Source organism: Propithecus coquereli, unplaced genomic scaffold (genome assembly GCF_000956105.1).
Source record: "Propithecus coquereli isolate 6110/MARCELLA unplaced genomic scaffold, Pcoq_1.0 Scaffold22, whole genome shotgun sequence".
In the NCBI taxonomy this organism is placed as follows: domain Eukaryota; kingdom Metazoa; phylum Chordata; class Mammalia; order Primates; family Indriidae; genus Propithecus; species Propithecus coquereli.
This window is the reverse complement of record NW_012147189.1, coordinates 5,947,637-5,958,249: the sequence shown is the minus strand read 5'-3', so window position 1 is coordinate 5,958,249 and position 10,613 is coordinate 5,947,637.

Here is a 10,613-nt window from a genome sequence, read left to right as displayed (position 1 = left end):
GACTCTTGTCTCAAAAAAAAAAAAAAAAAGAAGCAGTACAATTAATCAAAGTATGCACATAAACTATCGACACGGTTTTGCCTTCTTAAGGGTAGCTTGCTTATACTAGCAGCAAAGAAGCCTGGAGAGCCAGTGGTGATGAAATTGCGAAAGGCATTTTCCACAGCTTGTTGAGAATTGAATATTTTTCCTTGCAAGAAGTGGTCCAAAGCCTGGAAGAAGTGGTAGTCAGTTGATGAAAGGTCTGGTGAATATGGTGGATGACACAGAATTTCCAAGTCCAGCTTTTGTAGTTTAAGCAGCATTGTTTGTGCGACATGTGATTAAGCATTGTCTTGCAAGAGGATTGGCCTGTCTCCATTGACCAGTCTTGGCTGCTTAATCGCAAGCATCCTCATCATTTCATCCAACTGGTTGCAGTAGACATCTGCTATAATCAATTGACCAGATTTCATGAAGCTGCAGTGGATAATACCGGAGCCGGACCACCAAATAGAAACCATTAACTTTTTTGATGAATATTCGGTTTTGAACTGTGTTTTGGCACTTTATCTTTATCCAATCATTGTGCTAAATTCTTGAGATTGTCAAAAAGAATCCATTTTTTATCACATGTAACAATACAGCATAGAAATGGTTCACCTTTATGTCATGACAGCAAAGAAAAGCAAGCTTGGAGACAATTTCTCTTCTGATGATCGTTTAATTCATGCGGTACCCATCTATCCAGCTTCTTTACCTTGCCGGTTTGTTTCAAATGGTCCAATATTTTTGGAATAGTAATGTCAAACCTTGCTGCCAACTCACATATAGGTTGAGTTGGATTCGCTTCCGCTACAGCTTTCAGCTCATCGTTATCCACCATGGTCTCAGATCTCCCACGTGGCTCAGTTTCAAGACTAAAATCACCAGAACAAAACTTCTCAAATCATCAGGGTACTGTGTGTTTATTGGCCACATCCTTCCCAAACATTGCATTGGTTCCATGATAGAACTCATATTCGAAAATAACATGAATTTTTGACTTATCCATAGTTTCACAAAAATTGTTCTAAAGAAAATTTGAAAGATAATCACAAGCCAAATCATGTGTATGAAAGAATGAGGATGTACCTTCACAATAAAAATAAAACAAGAAGTGTCAAAGTGAAATGTCAGAGATGTCAACTGTCAAACTTAGTACTTAAGGAAATTGGACATTTCATACTTAAAACCTTAAGGGTTGGGGAAACCATGTTCAAAAAAAGTTGAGCAACTGTCTCAAATCACTCACCTGTCTAATTAAAAGTGATTCACATCCAGAAGTGTCTGAATTTAAAGTTCTTGCATTTTACTGTAACAGGACATATATTATTAATTAACCTCTTAGCTGACCCAAGGGTTTATCTTCAGAAAGCCCCCTGTTAGCATAACGGTCATGCATAAGCAAGACCCCACAAGAACTAGACACCAGAATGGTAAATATTGCTAGTTGCAGAGGAGAGAATGTTGGAGTATCTAAAATACTGGGCTCAAATATGAGCAGCCCTGAGCAACTAAGGGAGGTCCAAATGGGAGTGGGAAATTTAAAGGCAGACCACTACACATTGTTTCTAAAGAGGTAACTAAGGCTAGACTGTCAGCAGCAGCTGCTGGTACAGAGATAAAGGTCAGTGAGAGTGGAACTGCCAAGAGGTAGGAGCAGCCAAGGTAGGCCCAGGAGACAGGACCGGATTCCAAGGGGAAACTAGGTCACAGCGCAGCTCTTTCCCAGGCCCCTTGCCCACTGGAAATGCCTCAGTGAATGTACCTAGACTGTCTGACAGTCAGATGACGCCTCTGAAAAGCATACTAGTCAACCCGATCATGAGATGGGAGAACCACTTCAACTCATTTCTTTCTTCAGTGTATGAGTAATAAATAATGCTCAAAACACTCAATTAAATGGAAGTTGGAAAGCCAGTGTGACTTCAAAACATCCCTGATGCACAGTAGGCATTTTGGATTTTTAACTCTAACCTTTCTCCATTCAATAATCAAGCCAACCAACAAACATTCATTTTGCACAGCACTGAATGCTGCGTATGCACAGAGGAAATCAGAACTGAATCCATTACCTTTTTTTTTCTGTTCTTAGATAGTTTTCCTACATTACATTTTCAATAGTCTTACACCATTATGTCACTCCATATTGCTAGATCCTCTGGGGTGATTGTGATGGATACTAAGCCCTTTTCTTCTGTATATCACTCATCATATTTTCTCAGAAAGATCCTTCATTCTTTCAGATTCAATTATCAACCCTATGATGAATCAAACATCCATTTTCTTCAGTTCTTTTTCTCATCTCTTTACTCTTATTATCAATGACATTACTGATATTTTACTTGACAAATTCTCCAGTTTCTCAAAACAAATATTTTTAAAATGAACTCCGTATCCTTTTTTGTGTACCTAACCACACTCTCACACCTTCCCTTCTGGAATTTCTGATTTCTGTCAAAGGAATATCTCTCCTCACCCATTCACTCAGTTGTCTCTGTTAGGAAGTCCTCTTGTTCTCTGTCAGAGCGCTATGGTTCCTGGTCCTTCCACTCCACTTCCATTGCCGCCCTCTGGTCTAGGTTTCTCTCCTGTCACCCACTCCCTTCCACCCATTGTAAAATCCCAACCGAAGTGTCAACTCCTCCATATAAAGTTTTTGGACCATTCCAACCCTCATTGATCCCTGTCCCCCTGGATTTCCTTCAGCTTTTACTCTACCTCAAAGCATGTGTTCTAATTTACGATCTATTGGTCTTGCCTCCCCAGTGAGATCATAAGCTTCTGAAGGCAGGGACCGAATTTGTCACTTCTTTTGCATTTCGTCCCACCCTACCCACCCCCAACTTTCACAATACATGGTCCAAGCTGAGTACAAACAGATGCTCAAAAAATACTTGGGCAGTTATTAACATCTGGGCACAGCTATGGACTAAACCGTTTGTCCCCAAAATTCGTATGTGGAAGCCTTAACCCCTAATGTGACAGTATCTGTGGTTAGAGTCTTTAGGAGGTAGTTATATTTAAGTGAGGTCATAAGAGTAAGGCCCTAATCTGATAGGACTATGGCTTTATTAGAAGAGGAAGAGAGAGAAAGAGATCTCTCTCTCTCCTTCTGTCTGTTATGTGAGGACACAGCAAGAAGGCGGTCATCTGCAAGCCAGGAAGAGGGCCCTGACTAGGGAACTGAGTCGGCCAGCACCTTGAACTATAAGAAAATAAATTTCTGTTGTTTAAGCCATCTAGTCTATGGTGTTTTGTTATGGCAGCCCAAGTTGATTAAGATAGGCACTTAGAGGTCACATGTAGTGGCAATGCCTGTAATCCTATCATTTTGGGAGGCCAAGGAGGGAGGATTGCATGAGATCAGGAGTTCGAGACCAGCTTGAGCAAGAGTAAGACCCTGTCTCTACAAAAAATAGAAAAATTAGTTGGATGTAGTGGCACATGCCTGTAGTCCCAGCTACTTGGTAGGCTGAGGCAGGAGGATCACTGGAGTCAGGAGTTTGAGGTTGCAGTGAGCTATGATGATGCCACTGCACTCTAGCTGGGGCAACAGAGTGAGACCCTATCTCAAAAAAAAAAAAAAAAAAGACAGGCACTTAGAGAAGTTGATGTCACCAATACTGCTTTTCTTATCCTTTTATTAATACTGTTAAGGTTTCATCATTATGAAGAAGACAGCAGGGCTCCATACAAAGTATTTTTTCTTTATATGTGAAATAGCAACTAAGAGGATTATCATAATTAATGAAGGTTCTTCCTGGTTATAGAAATCGTAAAGAAGATGTCTCTGTCCAGTTTTGCACCCCTCCTTCGTGATAATGGTTTTCCCTACATGACAACTTTTAGCCATGAGGTGTGTATGAGCTAATAAAGAGTGAGCCTTGATTAGCTTAATCTCGTTACTTTGACCACAGTGAATTGTTCAAGGATGGGCAAATGACCCAGTACTGACCAGAGGGATGTAAGAAGAATTTGGTAAGGACTTCTGGGAAACTTCCTTGCTCTTGCCAAAGAGTTGTCAGGACAGATGTTCTTTCTTCCTCTGGAAGTTGTTGTGTGAAACTACTTTAGCTGTTATTTATTGTAAAGGAAGCCAGGCTGAAAGTGAAACAGACACAGACAGGAGCAGAGCTGAGAGACTCCAAAGAGAAGTAGAACTGAAGCCTTGATCTGATTATACCTGAAACCTGACCTCCGGTACACTTTTTAGTTCTCTGAGCTATTCTAGTAAATTTCCTTTGCCTAAACCAGTTTGAGTCTGGCCTTCAGTTACTTGGAGCCAATAACATCCTCCTTGTAGAAGCGAAGGCTGAGCCCATCACAGTGAGAAAATTGTTATTTACAGGAGAAAACTCAGACCTTCTCACTCTTTGTGTCTCCACTTGACCCAATTCGACCCCAAATACTTTGTCAGGACATTCGTACATACTCTCCAGTACTATGTGTCTGCTCATCACGGTCCGTCACAAAGCCTGCAGCACTTCACTCTGGACTACATTAAATTGAAATGTACTTTAATTTGTCTTCTCAGATCAACAAATCTGAGACTAAAGTTTCTGACAGACAGACTAAATGCAACAACAGGATGAAGATGCGAAGAGGTAACGCAAGGGAGTATACTTAGGAAGATCAAAACTCCACTAAGGGCTGGGCACCTGGTGACTTACAGGGTGACTCACGCCTGTAATCCCAGCACTCTGAGAGGCTGAGGTGGGAGAATTGCTTGAGGTCGGGAGTTTGAGACCAGTCTGAGTGAGAGTGAGACCCCTGTCTCTGCTAAAAAGAGAAAAATTGCCAGGAGGATGGCTTGAGTCCAGGAGTTTGAGGTTGCAGTGAGCTATGATCATGCCCAGGCAACAAAGCGAGACCCTAGCTCCAAAAAAAAACAAACAAAAAAAATCCAAAACTGTAATAAGAAGAGTTGAGGGGTAAAAATACCTTAGAAGCAGAATGGGAACTAGCAATATAACAACTGGGAGTCAATTACAAGCGGCAGGAAGCCCAGAGCGATGTATTTTTTTTAGCTAAACTCTTGCTGAGTCAGGGGTCAGAAGACTTTTTTTTGTAAGAGACGTGGTCTGCGTGTGCTTCCCAGGCTGGAGAGTAGCGGCTATCCGCATGTGCGAACATAGCACCGTAAAGCCTCACACTCCTCCTGGGCCTGTGCAATCCTCCTGCCTCAGCCTCCCAAGCAGCTGAGAATGCAGAAAAGACTGTTTTTTTAAAGAAATGATTTTGAGTGGGAAAGTCCAAAGAGGATCTAATGACTGCAGATTAACATCTGTGAGGAAAAGTTTAAAACCGGGTTGATGTAGCCCAGAGGTCATAAACACAAGTGACTTCAGTGACCAGGCAGGTTCTGTGAGTGAACTGTGTGCATTGGGAGCGGAGAGAACAGAGGATCTGTGCTCTGTCCAAAGTGCACAGGGGCTGCTCAACTCCAGCTGATGAGTGCTCTCTAGTAACATCAGCTAGATTTTTTGATTTTTGTCAAAAGAAGCTGGAGATGTTCCAGCTCTTAGGGAAATTAGTAAAAAAAAAAAAAAAAAAAGCTGGAAATGTGTGTGTATGGTGATGTCAGGTTTTGGGGTCTGCAATGTCGGTTCTTGGTGCTCATTGCTGAAGAATGACCAGACGCACCAAAGTAGGGCAAGCACGAAAATGAGGTTTATTGAGGAGAAAAAGATAGGATTATAGAGCAAGAGTGAGATACAGGTTTACAGAGCATGATACATATGCCACAGACAACGACCGGACCCATTGCCATAGCAAAAGGGAGAGAGGGGAAAAAAAAGGTCTTGGTTATGGTCTCGGACTTTTTTTATAGTGTCTGGATTGGGACCTCCCTCATGGCTCAGATGTCACCCTGGAACCACTTTGATTGGACAGTTGGGAGTTGCCTTAGTCTTACTACGCATGCGGATTGTTCTAGGTCAATTTCTGGACTCTACGGTACCTATGCGGCTTGGCCCATGGGTTAGAGAGTCCTCTGCATTCTTTTGCAGTTGGCACGCTAATTTCTGACGGGCAGATTCATAGGGTATTTCCTCCTCCCCTAGGTATGGCAGTCACTCAGGACAGGATTAAGGTGGGGCCGCACCAGGATGGGGGCCCACTTTTGTCCCTGGGAGACCCGGAATCCCTGCTATCTACCTAATAGTGGGGCAGGGGTGGGCAGATAGAGACAGTGTAAGAGGTAGGAGGGAGAAATCAACTAATCAGGAAAGAAAAAGTTATTGTTAGGACAAAAAAGGAAAGAAGGAAAAAGGAAGTCAGTGAGCCATGTTCCTTGAGTTAGCCTTTAGAGAAGTCATCTTAAAGATGCTGAGGATCAGATAGATAACCCACCTGAGCATCATTTTCTACCTTCATTCACTTCTTCCCCTCTGCTCCCAGCACCATGAGAACACCCTGTGCAGGGCATATGGAATTAAACAGACAACGATAGTGCTGGAGCAGTTTCTCTACCTTCAGCGTGCAAAAGAAAACCACCTGAGGATCTTGTTAAAATGCAGACTCTGACTCAAGCAGATCTGGAGTAGAGCCTGAGACGTGCATTTCTAATGAGCTCCCATGTATAGTGCTGCCGGTTCACATTTTGAGCAGCAAGATTTTAGAACAAGTTCTTTAAACTTTTTGACCACAACTGCATTTTATGTGGCAACGTAGAATACATTGAAACAGAAATTTCGCAAGAGAAAACTTAATTTTCTTATACGGGATGTACCTTGATATTTTTATTCCATTTGTCAACCAGAAATAATCAGAGTCAGAATGTAGTTTGAACAGAGTTTACTGAAGTGCAAAGGTTGAAGACTGCATCCCAGGAAACACTTCCAAGTTGCCTGGGGGAGTGCTCCAGAGAACAGGAGAAAGGGTCACGATTTTTAAAGAAAAAAGGATGAATCAGGAGAGGGGGGCGATTACAAAAGTTGTTTGTCAGGAATTCTCATTAGTTTACATAACTAACATTGTTAGTGATTGGTTATACATTGTTGAACGATAGGGTGCATGGCATTTTATGGCCACTTGGTCTCAGCAAGTGGCTTCAAGAGGTGATTATTTAACTCAGGGGAAAGTGACTGCTATTACATTTTAAATGCTTCTCTTGGCCTGATCATTTGAAGGGGCTCACATTCTTCAGATAAAAGGTGTTTTCCTTTCTCATATTCCACTGTTTTTTTCTGTTTGTTATGCTATACTTTATTTTTAAAACACTGGTCATGACTCACTACATTTCATGGCCCACTAATAAACTTGCGATATACACTTTGCTAAACACTTTTATTAAAAATTTTTTTGCTTTTATTTCTATTAAATTTTTACTCAAACCCTTTCTACTACTTTTTAAAAACGTGAATGTCTTTCCATGTGCGCCGAGGACAGGCAGAACAAAAACGAGGCTATAATTGTTGTTTGCAGAATGTAGGCCAAGAGTCACGAGAGTAACAGCTAATAGGGGTTGAGCATTTACTATTCGCTGGGTGTCTCAGTTTGTTTTGTGCTGCTATAACAGGATATCACAGACTAGATAATTTATAAAGAACAGAAACTTATTTTCTCACAGTTCCAGGATCTGGGAAACACAAGAGCAAGGCACTGGCAGATTCAGTCATCTGGCGAGGGCTGCTTTCTGCCTCTGAGATGGCACCTCGTGCTATATTCTCTGGAGGGGAGGAATGCCGTGCCCTCACATGGCACACAGCACAAGGACAAGCGAGAGCTGTGTGAAGCCGTAATCCCATTCAGGAGGGAGGAGCCCTCATGGCCTAATCACCCCTTAAAGGCTTCACCTCTTAGTGCCATCACATTGGCCACTGAGTTTCAACACCTGAATTTTGAGGGGACCTATCAAACCATACAATTAGGAGTATGGTTAAGCACGTTTGTTCCAGGACCAGAACATGGGTTAGGTGTGTAGCTTCCAGAGGCAGATTATCTGGGTTCTAACCCCAGTTTAGTCACTTACAAACTGCAAAAACTTGGACAAGTTACTTAACCTGCCTGTGTCCCAGTTTCCACATCTGTAAAACTGAGATAACGGTAGCGCACACACAGCCAACGGGGCTTTTGCAAGGACTGCTGTATGTGTAAAGCTGTGTATGTTCAGGACAATGTACTGCACACAGCAGAGGCCATTATCATTATTATTATATTACTAACTACTTCATAGGATGTATATCATTCAGTTTTGTAACAATCCTACGAAATAGGATAGCAGAACAATCGAGTGGCCCAGTTTACAATCATTTTTACCTGCTTCTCTACTGACGGAATTCCTGTTTTATTCAGAGCATCCATCCCTCACAGATGACTTGAGGGTGAATCCTGGTTAATAAGGAGATCACAGTAAACCTGTCCCCTTGCCAGTGACTGCTTAAGGAAGGGCACATGAACTGGTCTGGCCAATAAGGCATCTGGAAAATGTTTCCTCTCCCTTAAAGTAAAACAGAAGGAAAAAACAGCCTATCTTCTTGCACTGGATGTTGCTTTGTCTACATGTGATGCCAGAAACTATAGCACACATTTGGCATAAGGGAGGCCAGTGGAGAACAATGTGACTCACAGACACAGGTAGGTAGAATTATCGTCTTCACTACAGATGGAAAGGCAAGGCCTAAACAGGTACAGCAAATTTCCAAAAGTCATACGCCGGGAGTCGCCTATTCTTTATCCACTATACTACAATAGCTATGTTTTTAAAGAACAGATAATCACTTTCTAAAATGCCCTGAGGATATGAATTGACAGACATGGAAAACATTCCAGAATCAGTTGTCCATCTCAAGACCTTTCAGGTCAGTTCCGATGGTCATTTGTTGGAGGTGGATAGGTGATCCTGTTAACATGTACAGCATTTATGCATTTAATTTGTGCCATACTCTGTCACTAGTACCTGTCTATTACTTTGTAATTATTATCTTCTTATTACATGTGTATGGATTAGTTTCTCTCTAACTAGGCTGTAGATTCCATAATTATTCTGGTAGCCTTAACCAAAGGTGTTATTGACTAGTCAGAGATTAACACATTTTTGTTTCCAGACTATCTGTGTTTTTAACATACATCTTACGTAAAAGAATTTAAATAGTATGAAATGTCAGAGACTCTGGCAGGTATATAAGAGATGCTTGAGAGCAAGGTGACCACTTTAACACCCCTAAAAATAACACCCCTTTAAAGAGATGCCTTAGACTTTGGAATCTGACATTTTTCTTCAAAAACTTAGCAGGCACAATATTCTCCATGGCAACGCCTCTTATTATTCCAATGAAAAAAGGAATACCTAAATTAAAAAGTGTTATATATGTATTATATTTAAAATTAACAGTTACTTTAAAAACTCACAACCCCATTTAATTTTTTAATCAATGTTTTGATTCTAAGAAACACACTTTTATTTCACATTTTAGCACCTATGAAATCAGATAGTATGTTGCACTATTTGTGAGCCAGGCAGCAATCATGATGCAGTTGCTGTTGACTGTACATGCACAAATTTTTAGTTATTTCTGGTGGCAAGAGTAAAAACTATACCCCCTGTCATGTTAAGACCACCAGAGTTATGGTTGTTGTCTAAACACCTTTTGGGGATACCTTTTGATAAGACGAAGAAAGCCATAATAATATCAGTACTTGTGAGTGGGTGTCAGAAACTCGGGGGGAAAATGTAATGATAGTAGCAAAGCAGTCTTTTTGAAATGCTGCAACAGCATCCAAAGGCATTGATAAACCTGATTCAAAAAGTGAATCTGAAAAGCTAGACTCCAAGGAAATTTTAGGAATACCTTACCTAATTATTTTGCTTCTTTTTTCCTTTTTCTATTTACAAGAGTGCAATATGAAAGAAATCTATGTCTAAGTCAAAAAGAACTCTCAACTAGCAAAAAAAAAGAAAGTTCTAAGTATTAAAAAGTATTGTGTCATAGTCCAATCATCATTTATTTTTTTTCTTAATGGTACCTAAAATAATGGAGCAACTTCCAGTCAATGGCGTCTTGAGGTTTATGGAATATGATATTATTTATAACACAGCAAACAGGATCAGAAATGCTGAATGACTTACACGTACACTTTCCATAGGACTAGAAGAGAGATCTGTGCGCTGCAATATTTTGCGTTTCTTTTGGTATCAGCACATGAACCAGATTCCCAAGCGGCCTTCTAATCTAGGGATTCCATTTGGAGATAGTATTTGCCATCCATGGAAAGTTATGAATATTTTTTTCCTCTAAAACACAGTACATATGAAATACAAAATGATACAGCAAGGGTAAGTGTTTTCACTTAATATATTAATAAGTCACTATGAAGGAAAAAGTTAACTGTCCAGATTTTAGGCAGGGACTGCAGTCATGTAAGGCACAGATTGTATATATTAGAGGAAAAGGCACACTGTGCACATGTGCTCTGTCTGCTTATGACAACCACGTTCCATCAGAGCCTGTCAGCCCCTGGAAAGAGTCATATGCATTTGCTAGGTTGACCTGCAAAACACACAGTGCCAAATGTTCTAAATCATCATATTTCTTGTTTTTTTGCTCCTGTAGTCTATACTCAGGATGCAACACTTCAATTTAGAAACA